Source organism: Stegostoma tigrinum, chromosome 28 (genome assembly GCF_030684315.1).
Source record: "Stegostoma tigrinum isolate sSteTig4 chromosome 28, sSteTig4.hap1, whole genome shotgun sequence".
In the NCBI taxonomy this organism is placed as follows: Eukaryota; Metazoa; Chordata; class Chondrichthyes; order Orectolobiformes; family Stegostomatidae; genus Stegostoma; species Stegostoma tigrinum.
This window is the reverse complement of record NC_081381.1, coordinates 49,298,883-49,324,642: the sequence shown is the minus strand read 5'-3', so window position 1 is coordinate 49,324,642 and position 25,760 is coordinate 49,298,883. Positions and strand designations below refer to the sequence as shown.

The 25,760-nt window shown below is 41.2% G+C and overlaps 1 protein-coding gene across 2 annotated transcripts in view; it reads right to left on the bottom strand.

Moving 5' to 3' along the window:
• Window positions 1–25,760, bottom strand: part of LOC125466639 (ephrin type-B receptor 2) — a 761,045-nt gene that overhangs the window by 109,618 nt on the left and 625,667 nt on the right. The window lies entirely within an intron of this gene.

Below are 25,760 nucleotides of genomic sequence, written 5' to 3'. Positions count from 1 at the left end.
AAATGACAGCTTTTGTGCTCCTAAGATGCTGCTTGGCCTGCTGTGTTCATCCAGCTTCACACTTTGTTTCGTCTAGATGGTGTTCAATAGGGAGATGTATTGATCAGTAGCTGACAGCGTGCATTACATGGTAAACAGCAGGAGAATTCCTTCCCTGTTATTATTGTTCAGAAACACTTGACAGCTTGAAAGGTGCATTAACCACTAATTATGCAAAGCCATTCAAGATGGCTATCGATGTGAGTGATGTGGGTGTTGATGCTGTGCTCTCAGAAGAAGATAACATGACAATAGAAAGACCCAATGAGTATTGTTCCAGAAAGCTGAATACTTACAACAGAAATATTCCATGATTGAGAAGGAACCTTGATCTTCGTGTTTGCATTACAATATTTCAACCTTTATATTGCCAATAATGTGTCTGAGAAAATTATATATTCTGATCATAACTCATTAAAGTTTTGGGAGAAATCTAAGGACAAAAATTCCAGACTGTTTAGATGAAACTTATTATTGCAGCCATTCAATTTGAAAATTATAAAGTGGCAGGACAAGACAATGTAATTGTCACGACTTTGAAGAAGACTGAAGCGTTGGGTGGCAGGAGTGAAGTGTATTGTAGTTAATGTTTGCATGCTTAATTTCAATGTATATGCATTGCAGTGCACTAGTAGAGTAAGTATGAGGGTTTTAGAAATGAAGTCATTTTTGTACTTTGATAGGACTTTTTTTTAAAGGGAAGAGGTGTGACAATGCTGTGACTTTAAGAGGTAATTATCCTTTTTTTTAAGACTGGATGTAAGGTACCAAGCTGTTTCTAAGGAAGCAAACAATTTGTGAGGCCTTGGGATTTTTTTTAAAGTTGCAACAACAGAAGCAACCTGGGTGTGGCCAGCTCTCACAAACCAGGCTTTCTAGTTTTGTTTTCAATTTTAGGTTTAGTTTTAAGCAGAAGCCTTTGGGATCTCAAAGAGATGGAAGCTTCAATAAATATTTCCTTGTTGCTATTCTCTCTGAATCTTCCCTTTGTTTTTTTTTCCCTCCTGGATTGGAGAACTGTATGCAAGAATCTGTGTCTGGATTGGCTGTTTTATCAAGGGGTTTGTTTATGGGGTGCTACTAAATTGGACAGCTAATTAGTAACAGTTACACTGTATGTATTATAAGGTTAAGTTTTGCAATGGTTAACTTATTCTAAATTCCTCTTTCTTTTGTGTGTAGTTTAATTATAGTGTTTAAATAAAATGTGTTTTGCGTACCGTTGAGTAGTTTGACTTGTCAAATTACATCTGGAACATGGCACTTCACACTTACCTTTAAGATCAGGAAAAATTAGGTTCTAGGCTACCTTCTTAAAATATATTGAGGGGGTCTGGTCATGTCCATCACAATAGACAGAGAGGAGGTTCTGAACGATCTCGAGTAGTTAAAAGTGAACAAACCTCCAGGGCTGGTTGTCTGACCAACTTGATTAAACTTTTCAAAGAGATGATTGTATGTGTGAGGGCGAAGCTTTTGATACAGTGGACTTTAACTTTAGCAAGTCTCTTGATAAGGTGAGAGACTAAGAGCAAAGGTAAGAGTCTGTGGGATCCAAGGAATTTGGCAAATTCATCTACATGCTTGATCACTTCTTCAAAAGATTCTATCAAATTTGTTAGGTACAGCATCCCTCTGACGAAGACATGCTGAAAATTTCTGGTCAAGCTTTTCCACTCAAAGTGGAAAGAGAGGCTCGCCTTCAGAATTTTCTCTTCTAATTCCCCTGCAGATTATGGTGAATAAAATCATGACACGGAGAAAGCAGGAGAATGAGGTTGAAAAACCGGTCAGCCATGGTAGAACAGTGAGGTAGACTTGATGGGCTGAATGGCTTACTTCTGCTTGAATACCGTATGCCAAGTCAACATGTTAAGCAAGAGCATTCACTGTATTCAGCAGTGCCATTCCAACCTTTGTACCTTCTCTGCTGCTTTAGGCCTCATTAATCAGGTTCCTGGGCCTAATGTCAGGATTATTCAAGTATTAGATCATTTTGATTAAGAAAGTCAAGAGTTCTGCAAACAATCAAACACAAAATCCATCGAGGTGATAAATGAGTTCTTCCATTGCGTGAATATATTTATGATGATGTGTCTCTCCAACAAACAAGTTTTCCAATTGTGTTGAAAATTCAGACATCTATGATCCTTCTCAATAATATGAATAGTTTCTGCCAAACTAGCCAACAACAAAAGGAGAATTCAGAATGTACAATTAATGAGGATTTTAGGATTAGATAGAGTGGACAGTGAAAGTCTTTTTCCTTGGATAAGCATATGGATGATGATGGGATAGCATAGGGGGAGGGGCTTAGATGAGCTCACAGGTCGGCGCAACATCGAGGGCCGAAGGGCCTGTTTCTGCGCTGTATTGTTCTATGTTCTAATTCCAGCTGAGTACGTGACTGAGCTTGGAAATGCTCTTAAAATATGCAAGAAATCAAAGACTCCCAGATTCAATAAAAAAAATTAACTTCAAATAAGCTTTCTGGAGTCATCCTTAAGATCTTTTATGTTCACCTACTTATGGATCTTGAGCAACAGATACCTTCTGTATTAAACAGGCAGTTTTATCACGATTTCCTGGATCTGTTGGCGGTTTATGACAACACTGCTGTTCAACAGTTAGGGACACTCATTCATCTGTTCCCAGGCAAACATCATGCATAAATAAATACTGAATTTTCAACTCATTATTTCTCTGCATGGAGAAGGTGCAAAGGTGTCATATTGTTTGATTTATTTGCAATAGCTTGCACATACTTCTCTGTGATCGTTCAATATTTCCAAATTGGAAACTTCTCCATTCCCTTCTGGAAATCCCAGAAACCCTGCAACAACAGTGTACATTTCTATGGTGCCCATGATTGAACAATGACACAGATTCCACAGGAAATGCACACAAGATGGCCCTGATTGACTGTGAGCTGTAGGAACTTGTGTCAACATTGTCGCTCTATTAGGGACCTAATTAGCTATATTCATGAGGTTAATCACATCCAGTACCAGCACAGCGAAAGCACACAAGGCAACTGAGAGAATGATGTCGGCTTCACAGCAAACATCTAGTTGATGAAGTCAGTGTAACTGCCAGTTGCAACCTCACAGCTCATCTCCCTTGTGCTATCATCTGCTGGGGGTGCAGTAAACGGATCAACAAGAGTAGGCCATTCAGCCTTATAGCCTGCCCAAATTTCAATATTATCATGGCCAAATGAACATTTCAATGCCTTTTAACCATCTCATTCCACTACTGCTGCAGGGAGATTTGCTAGTACCACTTAGGAGGGTTTAAACTAGTGTGGCAGGAGGATGGGAAACAGAGCATTAGGTCGGCATGTGGACTGATTGAGGAGAAGGTCAAGGCAAAATTAATTAAGTTTAATGGAAAGAACTGATAGGGGAGAGGTTACTGAACTTGGTGGGACTGATGGCCTGAAGTGTATGTATTTTGATGTGAGAAGTCTAACTGGTAAAACAGATGAGCTTACGGCATGGACTAGTACAGGGAACTACAGTGTTGTAGCCATTACTGAAACAAGATTGATAAAAGGACAGGCCTGGCAGCTCAATGTTCTAAGATTTAGATGTTTCAGGCATGATAGACAGATGTAAAAGGGGTGGGGTAGTTGCATTATTTGTTAAGGAGAATGTCACAACCGTACTAAGGCATCTTGGAGGGCTCATCTAGTTAGATCATACGGGTAGGGCTTTAACACCATAAGGAAGGAGCAATCACTATGAAATGAAAACAATGTAGACCTTCTAATAGCCAGCAGGAGATAGAGGAAAAGATACATAGGCAGATCATGGAAGGATGTAAAAATTACAGGATTGTCATATGGATGACTTTAACTTCAAGGTTGGCTGGAACTCCTTTGATGCCAGTAGGCTCAGATGGGACAGAATTTGTCAGGTACTTCCAGGAAGGATTCTTGAAACAACATGTACATATTCTACATGGACCTTTCTTTACCTGGTCAGGTGATCAAAGTTTTATTTTGGGAACAGTGATCAAAATTCTATATGTTTTAAGATGGTTATGGCTAAGGATAAGAATGGTCTTTGGTGAACATGCTGCCAGAAGGATAGCAATTGGGGGAAGGCTAGCAATAATGGTATTAGGCATGAACTGGAGAAATTAGATAGGGGGTGACCTTTCGAGGATAAATCTAAGTCTGGCATATTCGAATCTCTTAAAGGCCAGTTGATCAATGTTCAGGGCCAGCATGTTTCTGTAATGATGACAAGATTTAGAATCACAGAATTCCCAGAGTGCGGAAGTAGACCATTTAGCCCATCAAGTGATACTGGCCCTCCAAAGAGCAAACCACCCAGACCCACCTCCCTAACCAATCCCTTTGACCTGGTATTTCCCATGGCTAACCCACCTGGCCTGCACATCTTTGGCATGTGGGAGGAAACCAGATCACCTGGAGAAAACCCACACAGATGCAGAGAGAATGTGCAACCTCCACACAGACAGTCACCCAAGGGTAGAATCGAACCTACGTCCCCGGCACTGGAGGCAGCAGTGCTAACCACTGAATAATACTTAAGAATCCTGGATGACAAAAGACATTGAAAGTTTAAAAATAAAATGGAAGCTTATGTAAAGCAGAAAAAGCAATTGATGAATATAAAGGAAGCAAAAAAGAACTTAAGCAAGGAGGGCTGAAAGGGGCCATAAAGTGTCCATGGCAAATAAGATTAAGGAGAAACACATGGCATTTTATACATTTTTTAGAAGTAAAAAAGTAGTGAGGAAAAAGGCAAGTCCATGCAAGGGAAACAGAGGGAGCTTTTGTGTGGAGCTCAAGGAAGAGAGTGAGGTTCTGGAGTGAGGTATTTAATAAATACTTTGCGTTGGCATTCCCTGAGGAGAAGGCGATGGACAATGGTAAACTGGTTATGCTGATATTCTAGTGTATGTAGTTAGAGGTGATAGCCTAGTGGTATCATAGCTGAGCTGTTAATCCAGAAGCCCAGATAAAGTTTCGGGAACCCGGGTTCGAATCCCACCATATATATCTGGAATTAAGACCATAAGACATAGGAGTGGAAGTAAGGCCATTCAGCCCTTCAAGTCCACTCCGCCATTTAATCATGGTTGATGGGCATTTCGACTCCACTTACCCGTGCTCTCCCCAGTCATGACAGGAAAAAACCCATCCTGTTCACTAATGCCCCTTAAGAAAGGAAACTGTCATTGTTACCTGGCCTGACTTGCGGTGACTCCTGACCCACAGCAATGTGGTTGACTCTTAACTTCCCTCTGGGTAATTAAGGACGGGCAAGAAATGCTGCTTGGCCAGTGATGGCCTCAGCCCACGAATAAATAATGAAAAATGTTGGTATTATGAATGAACAGGTGTTGGGTGTCTTGAAAAACATTAAAGATAGATAAGTCTCCAGGGTTGATGGGGAGGTGATGACCTAATGGTATTATTGTGAAACTATTAGTCCAGAAACTCAGCTCAAGTTCTGGGGACCCGAGTTCGAATCCAATTGCAGCAGACGGTAGAATTTGAATTCAATAAAAAAAAATCTGTAATTGAGACTCTCCTGATGACCATGACACCTTTCTCAGTTGTTAGAAAAACCTATCTGGCTCACTAATGTCTCCCAAGGAAGGAAATCTACTGTCCTTATCTATAGTTGACTCTTAACTGTCCTCTGTTATGATCTAGCAAGCCACTTGGTTGAATCAATCGCAACAAAATCTTCAGAAAGAAATGAAACTGGTTGGACCCCAACATCAACTCAGGCATTTGAAATGACAAAGGCAGAAACAGCCCTGTCCCTTCTGCAATGTCATCCTTACCAAACTCTGAGGGCTAGTGCCAAAATTGGGAGAGGTCTCTCACAGACTCATCAAGCAACATCGTCATACTCGCAGAATCATACCTGGCAGATGTCTCAGATACAACCATCACCATATCTAGATATGTACTGTCTCATTGGCAAGACAGACCCAGCAGAGGTGGTAGTACAGTGGTAGGGAGGGAGTTGCCCCGGAAGACTTCATTATCAATTGTAGACCCCATGAAGTCTCATGGCTTTGGATTAAACATGGCAAAAAAACCTCCTTCTGATTACCATGTTTCAACCTCCCTTGGCTGATGAACCATGTTGAACAGCACTTGGAGGAAGCACTGAGGGTGGCATGGGTGCAAAGCGTAGTTCAAATGTCCGCCACCAATAGGAGCACTACTATCAGTAGACTGAGGTAGTTAGGTCCTGAAAGACGTGGCTGCTACTCTGGGTTTGTTTCAGACAATGAGGGACCAATAAGATCGAAATCCATACCTAACCTCATCCTTACTACCTGCTGGCTGTCCATGACGGTATCATTAACAGTGACCAATCCTTATGGACATGAAGTCCAGCCTTCATATTGAGAATGCCCTCACTGTTTTACATGGTGTGGAGGTGCCAGTGTTGGACAGGGGTGAATGACATCAGAAGTCAGACGAAACCAAATTTTAGCCCAACAAGTTTATTTGAAATTACAAGCTTTTGGAGCGTTGCTCCTTTGTCAGATGAAGACTTGAACAGATCTAGCAACTCAGAGCTGGGCATCCATGAGGCACAGTGGGTCAACACAATATGCAGACCCATGGTCTGGCATACTACCTCAACTATTACCATCAAGCCAAGGGATCAAACCTGGTTCAATGGAGAGTGCAGGAGAGTATGCCAGGAGCAGCAACTGACATACCAAAAAAATGAGATGCCAACCTGGTGAAGTTACTAAACAGGGCTAGATGTATGCTAAGCGAGTGATTGACAGAACTAAGTGGTCCCACAACCAAGGGATCAGATCTAAGCTCTGCAGTCCTTCCACATCTAGTCATGAATGGCAGAGGACAATTTAACAACTCACTAGATAAGGATATTCCACAAACATCCTCATCCTCAATGAAGCAAGTGCCCAACACACCAGTGCTTCCCTAGCTAAACTTATGAACAAGGGCAACACAGTAGTTCAGTGGTTAACACTGCTGCCTCACAGCACCAGGGACCTGGGTTCAATTCTACCCTCTGGTGACTGTGTGGAGTTTGCACATTGTCCCGTCTCTGCGTGGGGTTTCCTCAGGGTGCTCCGGTTTCCTCCCACAATCCAAAGATGTGCAAGTTAGATGGATTGATCATGCTAAGTTGCCTGTAGTATTCAGAGATGTTTGGGTTATATGTAGGGGAATGGGTCTGGGTGCTCTTCAGAGGGGTGATATGGGCTTGCTGGCCTTATGGCCTGTTTTCACACTGTAGGGATTCTATAAACTGTTCCAATTGATGCAACAATGCAAAGAATTGGCTAGCTAAGTCCTGGACCAAATAAGTAGGGAAAATTCAAAGCAGCCAAATACCACCCACCAGTCTATTCTCAATCATCAATAAAGTGACAGCAAGGTGTCAGCAATAGTGCTATCAAGCAGCACCCACTCAGCAATAAACAGGTCATTGATGCCAAGTTTGAGTTTCAGCGGGTCCACTCAGCTCCTCAATTCATTACAGCTTTGGGGTGAATATGGACAAAGGGGCTGAATTCTCAGAGATTAGGTGAGAGTGACAATCCTTGACGTCAAGGCTGCCTCTGACTGAGTGTGGCATTAGGCAGGCCGAACAAAACTGGAATCAATGCGCTTCGGGGGAAATTTCTTCACTGGTTGAAGTATTACCTGGCACATAGGAAGATGATTGTGGTTGTTGGAGATCAATCATCTCAGTTCCAGTGCATCTCTGCAAGAGATCCTCATGATAGTGTACTAGGTCTAAACATCTTCAGTTGCTTCATCAATGGCCATCCCTCCATCCGAAGGTCAGAAGTGAGGATGTTTGCCGATGATTGTACAATCTTCAGCGCCATTCATAACTCCTAAGATACTGAAGCAGTCCATGTTCAAATGAAACAAGATCTGAACAATATCCATACTTAGGCTGATAAGTGGCAAGTAACATCCACATCAAACGATTGCCAGGAGTTCTGCAACTGCCTGTAATGGATGAGTTATATGATGAACTCATGAATAACATGAAGCTCATGTTATTGCATCATGACCTTCTCTATCTATACTGCAAAGTGAACCCTGTTATACAGAACCAAAAATTATTACACTAGATATAATAAAGGTGACATAGGACACTTCAATGCCTCAAGATATCTCACTTTTATGTGTCACTGGAAAAGCCTTTGCTCGGGTGTTACTTAAGCCGTCTCATCTACTTGTATCCAGAAGAACAGAGATACTTTCATGTTGGCAGATCTACCATGCACATGATTCTTTCCATATAGCAGATATGGTTGAACAGGGCATGAATATTACTGTACAGAGAAACATGTCGCTCAAGCTTCTCATCCTGCACTCATCAGTTCAAATGCAAGAATTCTAAATTTCAAATTATTACAATAATTGACACCCAGAGAAAAGAGTACTAATTGTTTGGCGAGCCAACTGTGATTGTCCAAGATACTGCCATAGTGAAAGCAACAGAAAAATTACAGGTATTTGAACTGGATTTCTGACTCTCACTGTCAACCTAGTGCATAGTTGTGATAGCTCTCAATCTGGTCATTAGTGATTTATCTGTTTCATAGAACATAGAACATAGAACAGTACAGCACAGAACAGGCCCTTCAGCCCACAATGTTGTGCCGACCATTGATCCTCATGTATGCACCCTCAAATTTCTGTGACCATATACATGTCCAGCAGTCTCTTAAATGACCCCAATGACCTTGCTTCCACAACTGCTGCTGGCAACGCATTCCATGCTCTCACAACTCTCTGCGTAAAGAACCTGCCTCTGACATCCCCTCGATACTTTCCACCAACCAGCTTAAAACTATGACCCCTCGTGCTAGCCATTTCTGCCCTGGGAAATAGTCTCTGGCTATCAACTCTATCTATGCCTCTCATTATCTTGTAGACCTCAATTAGGTCCCCTCTCCTCCTCCTTTTCTCCAATGAAAAGAGACCGAGCTCAGTCAACCTCTCTTCATAAGATAAGCCCTCCAGTCCAGGCAGCATCCTGGTAAACCTCCTCTGAACCGTCTCCAAAGCATCCACATCTTTCCTATAATAGGGCGCCCAGAACTGGACGCAGTATTCCAAGTGCGGTCTAACCAAAGTTTTATAGAGCTGCAACAAGATCTCACGACTCTTAAACTCAATCCCCCTGTTAATGAAAGCCAAAACACCATATGCTTTCTTAACAACCCTGTCCACTTGGGTGGCCATTTTAAGGGATCTATGTATCTGCACACCAAGATCCCTCTGTTCCTCCACGCTGCCAAGAATCCTATCCTTAATCCTGTACTCAGCTTTCAAATTCGACCTTCCAAAATGCATCACCTCGCATTTATCCAGGTTGAACTCCATCTGCCACCTCTCAGCCCATCTCTGCATCCTGTCAATGTCCCGCTGCAGCCTACAACAGCCCTCTACACTGTCAACGACACCTCCGACCTTTGTGTCGTCTGCAAACTTGCTGACCCATCCTTCAATTCCCTCGTCCAAGTCATTAATAAAAATTACAAACAGTAGAGGCCCAAGGACAGAGCCCTGTGGAACTCCACTCACCACTGACTTCCAGGCAGAATATTTTCCTTCTACTACCACTCGCTGTCTTCTGTTGGCCAGCCAATTCTGTATCCAAGCAGCTAAGTTCCCCTGTATCCCATTCCTCCTGACCTTCTGAATGAGCCTACCATGGGGAACCTTATCAAATGCCTTACTGAAGTCCATATACACCACATCCACAGCTCGACCCTCATCAACTTTTCTAGTCACATCCTCAAAAAACTCGATAAGGTTTGTAAGGCATGACCTACCCCTCACAAAGCCGTGTTGACTGTATTTGATCAAGCCATGCTCTTCCAGATGGTCATAAATCTTATCCCTCAGAATCCTTTCTAACACCTTGCAGACGACAGACGTGAGACTTACCGGTCTATAATTGCCGGGGATTTCCCTATTTCCTTTCTTGAAGAGAGGAATTACATTTGCCTCTCTCCAGTCCTCAGGTACGACTCCAGTGGAGAGCGAGGATGCAAAGATCTTCGCAAGTGGCGAAGCAATTGCATTTCTCGCTTCCCAAAGCAGCCGAGGACAAATCTGATCCGGGCCTGGCGACTTGTCAATCTTAATGTTTGACAAAATTTTCAGCACATCACCTTCGTCTATCTCTATCCATTCCAGCATGCACACCTGCTCTTCAAAGGTTTCATTCACTACAAAGTTGGTTTCTTTCGTAAAGACAGAAGCAAAAAACTCATTTAGGGCTTCCCCTACCTCCTCAGGTTCCACACACAAGTTCCCTATGCTATCCCTGATCGGCCCTACTCTTTCTTTGACCATTCTCTTATTTCTCACGTAAGTGTAAAATGCCTTTGTTTCATCCGCCTCTGTCCTTGAAGAGAAAAATCTAATAGCTCTTTGTTTCTCATCACCACAGGTAATGTTTGAATCTTATGAACGATTATGAACTGAGAACTGTGGATACTGGTTGTCCTGTCACTATTGGATCATTGGTATCCATCAGAGTTTGGAAATACAAAATGAACATACATATTGGTACTGCAGTGTGATCGTCCAACTTTTACTTTCTTTATTCACTCACAAGATGAAGGCAGCGCTGGCGAGGCCAGCATTTACTGCCCATCACTTAATTGTCCAGAGGGCAGTTAAGAGTCAACCATATTGCTGTGGGTCTGGAGTCACATGTTGGCCAGACCCGGTAAGGATGGCAATTTCTTTCCGTAAAGGACTTTAGTGAACCAGATGAGTTTTATCTGACAATCGTCAATGGATTCATTGTCTTCATTAAACTCATAATTCCAGATTTTATTTGAATTTAAAATCCACCATCTGCCATGGCACGATTCGAGCTCAGGTGCACAGGACATTATCTGGATTTCTCGATTAACTGCATGGAATTGAAGACTAATGGATACTATGAGATAGGTTGTACCTTGAAATGCTACTTGTTGGGTACAGCATAGTGCACCAAGCCAGCGAGACCTGATCTATCACACCTACCCAGAACTTCTCCCATGATCCTTCACATTTGCAAAGCACACAGCAACAAATTATGATTTCAAAAGCTAGACTCCGGAACAAGATCCATGTAGTGAGCAATGTGATTCAACACCACAATGAAAGCAGCATGGAAAATAATCCAAATGTACACAAACATCAACAAAATGAACAATTAGCAACCTGAAGAACAACCTTCAGAAGATGATGAAGCCTTTCATATTGTCAATCTGACACACCACATCAACAGCACAAGATGATCAGACATTTTTGTGACAATCAGCAAAATGCCCTCAAAAGCAGGCTGATGCATTCTGAAAGCCAATATTTATACTGGAGCTAGTGCCAATATATCGTTGCTACATATCCTAAAAGATATGCAGTCAACAAGTGGCATTTCACGGCATAACTCCTTGCAACCATCTCACAGTATTGGAGGCATCAAAGCACTGGCATGTGATCGACTTCATCATTGAATGATCCAGCGACCTAAAGAATATTCTCATTACCAAAGTGATGACCAGTGCTGCTGACTGCTGGATAGACCATTGGTTCATCTGCTTCTCAATATCTGACAAATTGCACCAGCAGAAGCTGAGGACGAAGAAACGGTTCAGGAAAAAGCTCAGCGTTGACCAGTTTCAAAAGCCAAACAGATGAGCAAACTTTCAAAGTCTTCACCAAAATCTCTATTTTAACATAGTGATGGAAGAGAGTTAATGAGAGTGACCACATCATCCAAGACCTCATCGACAAGGAAGAGAAAAGCTCTCTGTGCCTGACAAAACAATATCATCATCGAGGCAAAGATCAAAAACTTATCAAATAGCAATGGCAGAGTTACAAAAAAAATTAGGAAAATCAAGAACTGAAAAAAAAACTAGGGAGTTGCAACAGCTTAATGACAAGCATATCACCTAGGGTTTCCACAGAATATAATCCATAGAATCTCTACAGTGTGGAAACAGGCCATTTGGCCCAACAAGTCTGCACTGATCCTCCAAAGAGCATCCCATCCAGATTCATCCCCCTTCCCTAGCCCTACAGTTTCCATGGCTAATCCACCAAACCTATACATCTCTAGAAACACCGGGCAATTTAGCATGGCCAGTCCACCTAACTTGCATGGCATAAAATTATGGTTACCAAAATCTTGGCTCTGGAACAAGACCATATAGTGAGCGACATGATTCAACACCACATAACATGATGGCAGCATGGAAAACAATCCAGATACACACAAACATCAACAAAGTGAACAATCAGCAAACTGAAATACAATCTTCAGAAGATGGTTAAGCCTTTCATTATCTTTGGAATGTGGCTGGATCCGAAACATTAACTCTGATTTTTCTTCACAGATGCTGTCAGACCTGCTGAGCTTTTCCAGCAAATTCTGTCTTTGTTTTTAATATACAGACCAGCACCTTTGACCTCAAACTGGTACAGAATAAGGATGGGATCCTTTTGAGAGATAGAGTAACATCAGTCACCGATGAGAAGAACAGTTCAAAGAACTCCTAAACGTCAATACAATTATTGACAAAGATGTGTTTGAAAAACAACTCTACATCAAAGATGATTTTGAGCTTCCAGCTAGTGTGCCAGATGTTGAAGCTGTCATTAGACATATTGCAAAGTTGGATGGTGTATTTGTGGATTGGGAGGCAGCAAGTTAGAATGTAGTGTTGATAAAATAGTGGGGCGGTGGTGGGGGGGGGGGGGAGCATTGCATGGTCCCTTTAAAGGATCATGTGCTTTCTCTGTGCTTAGAGATTTAAGATGGATGCCCATGAGCAGCAGCTTGAGAGTTTGCAAGTATGCAGAGAGCACCTGAATTAAAACATTTGCATTGAAAGGCCATACAGTTAGCAGGCAAAGCATCAGTTGTTACCACAACAACAGGCTTTTGAATTTAGCCAGTCAATTCAACATGTTGGCTCAGTGGTTAGCACTGCAACCTCACAGCGCCAGGGACCTGGGTTCAATTCCACCCTCGGGCGACTGTCTGTGTGGAGTTTGCATGTTCTCCCCCTGGGTTTCCTCTGGGTGCCCCGGTTTCCTCCCACAATCCAGAGATGTGCAGGCTAGGTGGATTGGCTATGCTAAATTGCCCATAGTGTTAAGGGATTTGTAGATTCAGCAGGTTATAAGAGGATGGGTCTGGGTGGGATGCTGTTATCATCAGTGTGGACTTGTTGGGCCAGATGGCCTATTTCCACACTGTAGGGATTCTATGAAAATTTGAACCAGGCATTCAGATTCCAAAACATTACAGTCTGATGGTTTTGCCAATATTGGACCAATCCTGTTGTAAGGAATATTGGTATGTTATCATGGCTATAAAAAGAAGGGGGCAGTTGGACAAAGACTCCAGAGCGAGCTGCCATCTGCCAGAGCTAATAGCTCTCAGCTATCAAGAGAGAACCGCCTCTTCTATGCCTTACAGTAAGCACCATCTAAATAACAACAGTACCAGCGGTGCAACTAGTTAATGTTCCCGACAGAAGTATTGAGGGAGAAGGCACGGAACATTCTGGAAGATAAGTAACCTGGCTGTAATTTTGAGAGATCAAATTCCACTTCTTTTCATATAAGTGGGAATTTTATTTGTTGGAACTGCATTCCATTAGAATTTTGCCTTATTCAGGAATAGTTAGTAGTTAGAAGGGATTTATTTCGTTTGTTAATAGTTTAGTTAATTTGTTCACTGTTATAGTTAGATAAATAAATTCTTACCTGCTGATTTTAAAGTGAGTGTCAGGGATTTATTTACCCACTAGAAGTCACTGAAAAGCAGATTACACCATTTTCCACACTCCTTTTACAGAATATGGGGCGAGGTGCTCCGCTTTGGGTGTTTTGGTTTTAGTTCTCAGAGGCAGGGGTGATTATTGTCTGCTTTATAACAGACTGGGGGCTCGTCCACGATTTAGACAGATTTGCATGGATTTAGGGTACAAAAGGTCTCAGCAAATTTAAACAAACTTGAGGACCAGTGTCCTATATCTTTAAATAAAACTTAAGTGAGAAATGGAAATTCTGTTTTTTTCCAGTTGCTTGTTGTTGGGGTTAATTCAAAATTGTGGAAATTGCTCTTAATATTGTTAAAGAGCTTCTGGGGATTGAAGATGCCTCCCAATTTGTCAAGATAGTTTAGAAAAACAGAAAGGATGACACTTTTAGAATTAGCAAAGAGGCTAAAATTGGGTTCAACTAGGGATAATAAAATAGCTGAAATTGTATCAGAGTTAGCTAGGTGTATAGGTACATCAGAAAAACAGTCAAATGCAGTGGCATTAGTAAAAAAATAAATTGCAAATGAGACAATTGGAGTTAGAAAGTGATCTTAAAAGGCCGATGTCAGAAGATAAATAAAGGGAAAGAATGTTCAAGTTAGAAAAGATGAAGTTGGAATCTGAAGCAAAACGACTTCAAATGACAGAAGTAAAAGTACAAGATGGAAGTGATGATGAGCAAACTTGTGACAGCCAACAGCCTAGTAGGAATTTATACAAATATGTGCAGACATTACCAAAGTTTGATGAAAAAGATGAAGAAGCCTTTTTCATTTCCTTTAAGAAACTGGTCGAACAGATGAACCGGCCAAAGACTGTATGAGTAATGTTAATTCAATTTGGTAGGCAGGGCTAGTAAGGTGTTTGCAGTGCTCAGAGGAGGCCCTGAAGAAGGGTCACTGGACCGAAATGTTTTGTTCCTGATTTACAGCATCTGCAGTTCTTTCGGTTTTTATGTCAAAGGAGGTATCAGGAGAATACGAAGAAGTAAAAAAGTAAATTCTGAGTTCCAAATAATTGATACCAGAAGCATATAGACAATGGTTCAGAACTGTAAGAAAGGAACCAGTTCAAAATTATATCAAGTTTGAAAGAATTAAACAAAGCAACTTTAATGGATGAATGAGAGGATAAAGATAGAAAAGACATATGAGGCTCTTAGAGATATTCTTCTGCTGGAGGATTTAAAAACTCACTTGTAGAAGTGATAAGAACTCATACTGATGAACAGAAAGTTATAACAGTGAGAAGGGCTGTTGAGATGGTGGATGAATATGCATTAGTGCATTAGTCGAAACCGAGCTTCTGACAACAATTTCATTCCGTTAAGGATAAAAATTGGGAAAGAGGGAGATCCTTCATTGAAAAACAGAAAGTAGATCACAGTGGGAACAGTTAAATACATGCGAGAAAAGAAACCCAAGAGGGCAGAAAAAGGTCAGAAACATCAGAGATAGTAAGAACTGCAGATTCTGGAATCAGAGATAACAATGTGGAGCTGGAGGAACACAGCAGGCCAGGCAGCATCAGAGGAGCAGGAAAGTTGACGTTTCAGGCTGGGACCCTTCTTCAGAAATGGGAGAGGGGGAGTGGAGCTCAGAAATAAATATAGAGAGGAGGGGTGAGGCTGGGGAAGGTAGGTTGGAGGGACAGATTGATGGGCGAGAAGATGGGCAGGTTGCGTCAAGTCAAGTTGGTGGGAATGAGAGGGAAGGTTAGTCATGGGATGAGGCTGGGGTGGGGAGATTTTGAAACTGGTAAAGTCCACATTGAGACCACTGGGCTATTGGTTCCCAAGGCAGATATGAGGTGCTGCTCTTCCACTTTGTGGATGGTGTCATTGTGACGCTGCAGGAGGCCCAGAAGGCAGAGAGTGGGAGAGAGAGGTGAAGTGGTTTCTGACATCGTTTGTCACAAACAGCATAGGTTCTCTACAAAATGGTCTCCAAGCCTCCGCTTGGTCTCACCGTTGTAGAGGAGGCTACATCAAGAGCGGTGGATGCAGTAGACCATGTTGGCAGATGAGACCTCAGGTGTCTTCACTGCAATAAGATGGAACACACAAAATCAGAGTGCTGGCGGTCTAAGAAAGGCACTTGGGAAAAAAAATGTGGTAAAACAAGCTAAACTAGTGAGATTAGTTAAGGTAGTGAAGGAAATCCCAAGGAGGTGCAGAAGAGAGCACAGCCTAGCCACAGGTTAGAACATAGAACACAGAACATTACAGCACAGTACAGGCCCCTTCGGCCCTCGATGTTGTGCCGACCTGTCATACCGATCTCAAGCCCATCTAACCAACACTATTCCATGTATGTCCATATGCTTATCCAATGACGACTTAAATGTACCTAAAGTTGGCGAATCTACTACTGTTGCAGGCAAAGCATTCCATTCCCTTACTACTCTCTGAGTAAAGAAACTACCTCTGACATCTGTCCTATATCTTTCACCCCTCAATTTAAAGCTATGCCCCCTCGTGCTCGCCGTCACCATCCTAGGAAAAAGGCTCTCCCTATCCACTCTATCTAGCCCTCTGATTATTTTATATGTTTCAATTAAGTCACCTCTCAACCTTCTTCTCTCTAATGAAAACAGCATCAAGTCCCTCAGCCTTTCCTCATAAGACCTTCCCTCCATACCAGGCAACATCCTAGTAACTCTCCTCTGCACTGTCCAAAGCTTCCACATCCTTCTTATAATGTGGTGACCAGAACTGTACACAATACTCCAAGTGCAGCCGCACCAGAGTTTTGTACAGCTTCACCATAACCTCTTGGTTCTGGAACTCGATCCCTCTATTAATAAAAGCGAAAACACTGTATGCCTTCTTAACAGCCCTGTCAACCTGGGTGGCAACTTGCAAGCATCTGTGTACATGGACACCGAGATCTCTCTGCTCATCTACACTACTAAGAATCTGACCATTAGCCCAGTGCTTTGCCTTCCGGTTACTCCTACCAAAGTGCATCACCTCACACTTGTCTGCATCAAACTCTATTTGCCGCCTCTCAGCCCAGCTGTGCAGCTTATCTATGTCTCTCTGCAACCTACAGCATCCTTCGTCACTATCCACAACTCCACCGACCTTAGTGTCGTCTGCAAATTTACTAACCCATCCTTCTACGCCCTCATCCAGGTCATTTATAAACATGACAAACAGCAGTGGACCCAACACTGACCCTTGTGGTACACCACTAGTAACTGGTCTCCAGCATGAACATTTCCCATCAACTACCACCCTCTGTCTTCTTTCAGCAAGCCAGTTTCCAATCCAAACTGCTATATCTCCCACAATCCCATTCCTCCGCATTTTGTATAATAGCCTACTGTGGGGAACCTTATCGAACGCCTTGCTGAAATCCATATACACCACATCAACCGGTTTACTTTCATCTACCTGTTTGGTCACCTTCTCAAAGAACTCAATAAGGTTTGTGAGGCACGACCTTCCCTTCACAAAACCGTGCTGACTATCCCAAATCAATTTATTCTTTTCTAGATGATTATAAATCCTATCCCTTATAATCTTTTCCAACACTTTACCAACAACTGAGGTAAGGCTTATTAAGGGTTAGATGATAAGATAGCGCCCAATGTTTTCAAAGACTACACCTGTGTGGGTAAGTTTTACTCAGGTAGAACTGGGGCAGTAGGTAAAGAAGTTAAAATATTGAAAGATACAGGAGATGGTCTGTCTCTAATAGTAAGAGATGAAAATATTTGCAGTCCTTCTTAAATATTGCCCAAGCCAGTGGTATTCTATGGAATAAATGAGAAAAGAGTAGTGATCCCTGATGTAAGATAAGGCTAGAAAGTCCAATCAAGACTGGAAAGTGATGGGAAAATTGACTATTCCAGGAATACAGCTTATTCTTGGAAATGATAGAGCTGGATCACAGTTGGGAGGGATGCCCATTGTAGTGGAAGAGCTAAAAGAAAATCAAGGAACTGTGGAGTTAAAAGAAAAATACCCTGGAATTTTTCCAGACTGTGTGGTGACACGATTCCACAACCATAAGTTAAAACAAGAAGGGAGAACAAAAGAGAAAGATAAAGGAGTTGAAGTCCAGTTAGTTGACACTCTGTTTGATGAGATAGTAAAGGAAAAACCTAAGCAGGCCAGGGGTATTTACATCTGAAAGATTAATGGAGGTACAACAAAAAGATGAGATGATCAAGGATTTATACAATAAAGCCTACTTGGAAAAGGGATCAGTGTGTATTCCAGAATGCTATTACCTTAATGATAAAATCTTATGGTAGAAATGGAGACCTTGAAAGGTTAGTGCAGATGAGAAATAGGTAGAAGTTCACCAGAGGGTGTTGCCGGTTGAATACAGTCATGGATTATTGCAGGAAGTCATTTAGAAGTGAGGAGAATTCAGGCTAAGATACGGAAGCATTTCTATAGGCCTGGCTTACATGAGGATGTGGCTGAATTTTGTCATACTTGTCGTATGTGTCAGATGGTAGAAAAGCTACACGCAGTGATAAAACCAGTGCCTTTCATGCCTATTCCTGCATTTGAAGAACCTTTTACACGGGTTACAATTGATGGTGTAGGTCCCCTCCTGAAAACAGAAAGCAGGAACAAGTAGACACTAACAGTAATAGAAGTGTCTACCAGGTTTCCGGTGGCAATTCCATTACAGAATGTCAAAGCAAAAAAGGTTGTGGAGGAGTTGTTTATGGACTACCCAAGGAATTTCAGTCAGATCAAGGATTCAATTTTACTGCCAAATTATTTAAGGAGGCTTTGAATAGTTTAGGTGTCAAACATTTTAAATCAAGTGTGTGCCATCCTGAATCCCAGGGATCATTGGAAAAATGGCATCAGGTCCTAAAGACAATATTAAGGGCTTATTGTCAGGATTATCCAAATTATAGGGATGAGGGTATCCCAGTTACAGGCAGTTCTCCTATAACACGATAGCTGTGTTCTTATTGATCTCGTGCCATATGAAATCACCACAGAAAATTGTGCTACAGGGAAATTGCAATACCTGTACAGGTATATACAAACAGCATCTGCTATTCATCAGTCGCATTACAGCCAATTCACTTGAACAAAATACACGTTACAGCAGAACTACCTGTATATTAATTGCTATTAGTGATGCTCCAAATGAAGTGACTCAGTTTACTCCATTTGAATGGATATTCGGACATGAAGTAAGACAGTGTTCAAAATTAATTAAGGCAAAGTTGATAGGGCTGAAGTCAGAGATCTCGCAGTTAGGTTATATATCTCACGTGAGAGAAAGATTAAACAGAGTAGGTGAATTAGCTAGACAACACTTGAAGGTGGCATAGCATGTAATGAGGCAAGAAGCAGATAAGAAATCTAAAATTCATAAATTTGTCCATGGGGATAAAGTATTGGTGTTATTTTTTCAAAGCAAAATGTGTTAGTGGTCCCTTTCAGGTTGAGAAGAAATTAAGTCAGGTGAATTATCTGGTAAAGATGCCAGAAACAAAAAAAAAATCAGGTACGTTTCAGAGATAGTGAGAACTGCAGATGCTGTAGAATCTGAGATAACAAAGCACAGAGCTGGATGAACGCAGCAGGCCAAGCAGCAACAGAGGAGCAGGAAGGCTGACGTTTCAGGTCTAGACATTTCATTTCTGAAGAAGTGTCTAGACCCAAAATGTCAGCATTCCTGCTCCTCTGATGCTGCTTGGCCTGCTGCGTTCATCTAGCTCTACACCTTATTGTCAGTTATGTCATGTGAACATGCTGAAACCATACTTTGACAGGGAAATGGAGCCAGAGAAACAGATATTAGTCACTGCCTTGAAGAGTGAGAAATAAAATCCAAATGATTTAGATTTTGATGCGCTTCAGAATAAATTGAATAATGAGGAAGTTCTTAAGGATTAAGATAGGACTATGAGCTATCTGTCCCAGGAACAGAGAATGGACTGAAAGACTTGTTACAGTTTTATGAAGGCCTATGTAGAAATAGAATGGGGAGGACAAATGCCATAGTACATCACGTTAGCATAGGGAATGCTGTTCCAATAAAACTACACTTCTACAGGCTTAATCCTTACAAAGCAGCACTGGCTGAGAAGGAAATGGAAGTGATGTTCCAAGAAGATATCATAGAGAAGAATCAAAGCGAGTAGAATTCATTGACCATGTTGGTTCCTAAACCTGATGGCACTCAACGATTGTTGGAAGGTCAACCTGTGACCAAATATGACCCATACCCAATTCCAAGGCTGGACGGTTGTGTGGAAAAAGTAAGATAAGCCAACATTAGTTGGCTTACTTTGTGGTTACTGGCAAATATCTTTTTTGGAGACAGCAAAAGAAGTTTCTCATTTTGTAATCCCCAATAGGTTATATCAATTTAAGGTAATGTCTCTTGGAATGAAAAATCCACCAGCTGCTTTTCAAAGGCTTATGAACAGAGTTGTTTCAGGATTGACTAATTGTGTGGTCTACGTACATGACTTAGTGATTTTTAGCCATTCATTGAGAGATCAAATGGAGCATATGGCCGAGCTCTTTGAGAGACTGGATGGCAAAGTTGGTCATAAACTTGGCAAAGGAGAAAGCAAATTTCTTAGAGCACATCGGATACGGATGGATGACACCAAAGAACATAAAGACAAAGGCCATTGAGGAATTTCCAAGAACATCCTTGAAGAAGAAAGTTCGATGATTTTTAGGATTGAGCAGATTCCACAGGAAATTAGTACCAAACTTTAGTAGTGTAGTGGTAGCACGCATCACGATTTGTTAAGAAAGAACATAAAATTTTGGTGGACAGAGCGATGCCAGGAGGCATTTGAAAATTCAAAAGCAGTGTTAATCACTGCACCAGCTTTAGTCATGCCAAACTTTTTGAAACCCTTCAAAGTCACCATCGATGCAAATGACATAGGTGTCGGACGTGTGTTGGTATTGGAGGATGATTATGCAATTGAAAGGCCAATTGGTTACTTTTCAAAAAAACCTCAAATCTATTTTAAGAAGAAAGCAACCATTGAAAAAGAGTTATTGCTAATGGTCTTACAACATTTTAATATTTAATCTTTTAAACCATACATCAGAGACAATTGTGTATACCAATCATAATCCCTTGACATTTCTGGAAAGATTTAAGGATAAGAATGCCAGATTATTTTGTTGCAATTTGATTTTACAAGCATTTAATTTACAGATTGTACATGTTGCGGGTCATGAAAATATTATTGTGGATGCTTTATCAAGTTCTTAAAGGAAAAATGCTAATATGAGGTCGAAATGGTAAAGTTCAATGTCATACATAAATAGTTTTGATATGCATTGCGTAACACTAGATTAATGAGCAATGGGTCTAGTAATATAATGGAGTTAAGATTTAAAACAAAGAAAAAATGAAGCCATCTTGTCATAATTTTTTTTATCTTAAGGGGATAGGCGTTGTATTGGGAGGGAAGAATTTAGAATTGATGATGGTAATGTGCTCAGTGGGGAGCATTGCATGGTCCTTTTAAAAGATGTCTTTTTTTCTGTGCTTAGACATTTAAAATGGAAGTGAATTGAAACATTTATATTGAAAGGTCATACAATGGGCAGGTCAGCAGCAGTTTTATTTTTACCAAGTGAACAGGTTTTGAATTTAGCCAATTTGAACTAGGTACATAGATATCAAAAAACAATTAAATTTAAATCTGATGGTTTTGACAACATAGGACCAATCCTATTGTAAGAAAGATTGATACGTCATCGAGGTGTAAAAATGGGGGCAGTCGAACAAAGACCCCAGAGCTAGTGCCACCTGCTAGAGCTAATGGCCCTCAGCTCTCAAGAGAGAATCGTTGGCTCCGCAGCCTCCCCTATACCTTAGAAAAAGCATCATCTAAATAAAAATGGTATAGATAGCACAATTAGTTAACATTCCTGGCAGAAGATTTGATGGAAAAGGCACAGAACATTTCAGAAGATACATAGCCTGGCGTAAATTCGAGACACCAAATTCTTTTTTATTAGGTAAGTAGGATTTATTGGAACAGCATAACATTAGAATCTTGCTTTATTCGGGAATAGTTAGTAGTTAGAGGGAATTTATTCAGTTTGTTAATAGTTTAGTTAATTTGTTCTCTGTTAGAGTTAGTTAAATAAATTGTTACTTGCTGATTTTAAAGTGAATGTCGGGGATTAATTTTATTTAACCAACGGATGTCACTGAAGAACAGGTTATACCCCTTTTATTGATTATGGGACGAAGTGCTCCCCTTTGGGTGTATCGGTTTTAGTTCTGTGTGGGGGTGAATGGGAATCCACCTCCATTTTACAACAGAAAGAAAGATGAAAAAGCCACACCTGGAGATGGGAATTCTATGTAGATTTCAAACTTGGAGGAGCAGGGCTTACTTGACAAATGTTCTTGAAAATCTGGGACAAACAACAAAACCCTGCCAATCTCAGGGATCCTGCCATCACCACTGTCTTCGGACAAAGTGGACAATTGGAACTTATCACGGAATCTTCCACTTTCTATTGCAAGGGAGATCATCACTCAATTGCCCTGAGGAATGCCTTCCTGAAAGCCAAATGGCTTCCGACCATATAGTCGAACTGTGGACATGATTTTTACTGCTCACCAACTCTGCGACAAATGCCAGTAACAACACCAACCACGCTACTTTACCTTCATTGATCTTACAATGCCCTTTGACTCAGTCAATCAGCAAGTGCTATAGAAGAACCTGTCAAAGGTAAGAAGCCCAGTGAAAATCATCATCATCCTCCATCTCCTCCACGACAAGATATTGGCATCAGTCCTCAATTTTGGTAATATGTCAGAATCCTTTGAGTGAAGACAGGGGTCAATCAGTGATGTGTCATTGCCCTCATCCTTTTCTTCATCTTCACTGCAGTATTCTTTAGCTTGTCAAGAACACAATTCCCATTCCTCCTACAGACACTTTTCAACTTCAATTTTCTTCTCTAAAACTGCTGTCGAATATTCCATCCTCCCCTCGTCTAAAATGGAAGTTGATGAAATAGTGCTTTTCCAGGTAATGGTGACGTCACAACTTTACTTTCCCTTTCAAGTTCATTTCACAGCTGTTCAAAATCACTGTACCTTCTGACACATGATTCCTTCCACTTGAACACTGGAAGAATATTCTTGATGTGGACCTGGTAGGTGTACTGACTGGATGAAATCCAAGAAGAAAACTATGCCAACCTCACTTGTGGAGCTTCAGTATTCGATTGAAAATGTCATCTCTGGTCTCTCAGAAGACAGTCTTCAGGCCTCGCTAAGTGCGTTTGCAGAAGCATATCAATGAATTAGCCTCAGTCTCAATATCAAGAAGACCCAAATTCTTTACCAACCCATTCAAGATCAAGTTCTGGTCCATCCCTTTATTAAGAATCATGGCAAATTCCTCCCAAGCACAGACTATTTCCTTTACCTGGGAACAGAGAACAGTACAGCATAGTGCAGGCCCTTCAACACAAGATGTTGTGCCGACCTGTTATCTTACTAAGATCAATCTACCTTGCATATCCCTCCATTTTACCATGTCCATGTGCCTATCCAACAGTCGCTAATAAAGTCTCTAAAGTATCTGACTCCAGTACCACTGCCAACAGAACATTCCACACGCCCACCATTCTCGGTGTGAAGAACCTACCTCTGACATCTCCCCAATACCTTCCTCCAATCACCTTAAAATTATGCCCCCTTGAAATAGTCATTTCCGCCCTGGGAAGCTGCCTCTCATCTAAGGCTGACACTGACGTGGAGATACACCATTGCATTCAATCTGCCAACTCCATGTAAAGATGAGAGTTTTTGAAAACCATGAAATCAATGCTGATATAGAGATCATTGTATATAAGACAGTCATCCTTTCAACCCTTCTATTTGGCTCTGAAACTGGGATTACATGTAGATACCACCTCAAGACCCTTGCTAATTGCCATCAAAGTTAATTTGAGACGGAGTCTCATCATCAGCTGAGAGGACAGGCGTACTAACATCAGCACCCTTGAAATGGCTTATAGCATCAGCATTGAGGCCATGATCATCCGAAACCAATTCCACTGGGACAGCCATGCGCTCAGGATGCCTGAATTCCAAATGCTGAAACAAATCTACTTTGCCCAGCTCAAGGAAGGCACTCAAATGACAGGAGGACAAAGGAAGCATTTCAGAAATTCCCTGAAGACTTCTCTAAAGAAATGTAACTTAGATGCCAATGCATTGGGAACCCTCATTCAGAGAAACTAATATGGATGGTAGTCCTATATTGAAAGGACACAATTCAAATGAACTGGAGAAGAGAATGCCAACAATCTCAATTCCATGGATCACTTGTGCCTTGTATGTTTGCAGATGGGAATCTAGAAATTGGGCTCATCAATCATGCAACAACCTACTGAATTTCTTGGTTGAGTGAGTGATTGCCAATGAGTTGTCTGACATCTAGAATCACCTTTGTTATTTGACTCTGTCGCTTGTCAGGTTAATAACATGTTTGTGACTAATTGATCAGAAATGCACAAAGCACTCCAAATAACTATCACCAGGGTCTCATACAGGAAATAGTGCAGCCTTATTTTAATTGGAATGTAATAGATATTTATTCGATCCCCACTGTAATTAGAGAGTCATATAGCCATACATCACAGCAAGAGACCCTTCGGTTCAACCGGCCAGGTATCCCAAACTTAACTAGTGAGGTTTCTCTGTGTTTGGTCCGTATCCCTCTAAACACTTCCTTTCATTTAGCTGTCTAAACGTCTTTTAAATGTTGAATTTTACCTGCCTGTACCACTTCTTCTGGAAGCTCATTCCATACATGCATGAGTCTCTGTGTGAAAAAGTTGACACTCAGGTCCATTTTAAATCTTATACATTTAGAGGTAACTTCAGTCATCAACGGATCTTCAAACAAGTTGAAACATGACAAGGCTCAGCAGTTTCGGCAAAGTATGTGATCATTGAAGTGTAAAGTCACGATTAATCATCAGGCTTTTGTTCAGACTATTTACAAAGTCAATTTCCGTTTTCTGTTTTCAACAATAGACGGTGATTTTTAGACATTTCAGTGTGTGTTTGTGATTGCAGTTGTTCAATGTGCAGAATTACACTGACAAGCAATTTTGGACTGGCAGTCAGGCTTGCACAGTGGACACTGGTACTGAATGCCACATATATCATTACACAGGGACGAGGAAAAATGAACATGTACACACTTTGTATATATTTTAACTCAACAAAATAGATAACCATTTGCTGGTAAATTTAAGTCAAAGTGCTTGTTCTAAAATTTAAACAAGGCTTGGCAATTAACTGTCAGTCAGCATGAGCGGATACAGTCTCAATAGTTACACTTACTGCTAAGCATTCAGCACACTCACATGGTAACTGTTCGCTTTGCCCTGCAAATTAGTATCCTTTGAATTGTCCTTGATGAGTGCAAGATGAAAAACTTCTATAAAATGCAACTTTTTAAAACAATAGTCAAGCTCTACACCACCAAACTACCAAATTTTTTTTATGTCAATGCTCTGAAATTCAGCCTCCCTATGCAGCAATGCATTGTGTAAATTGTGACAGGGTCAGATGGCTCTAAATTAAAAAAAAACAATAAAAAACAATCAATGGATGAGCTATTTTAAAACAATTTGGCATTCTGAAAGAATTTAAGAAGGGAACATATAAGTGGTAAGTGTCAATTGAGGCAACAATGTCTTTTCATATTCTTGTCTGCAAGGGTCCGTTGCCACCATTGTATTTCTGGGATTTCCTGCTCCTTCACTATACAGAATGACAGCCCCACCTGTTCAATAAGCAACAAAGCAACAGATTCAAGAATGGTATCACAGGAGGACAACAACTGCACCAGGAGATTGATGGTGTCACGAAATC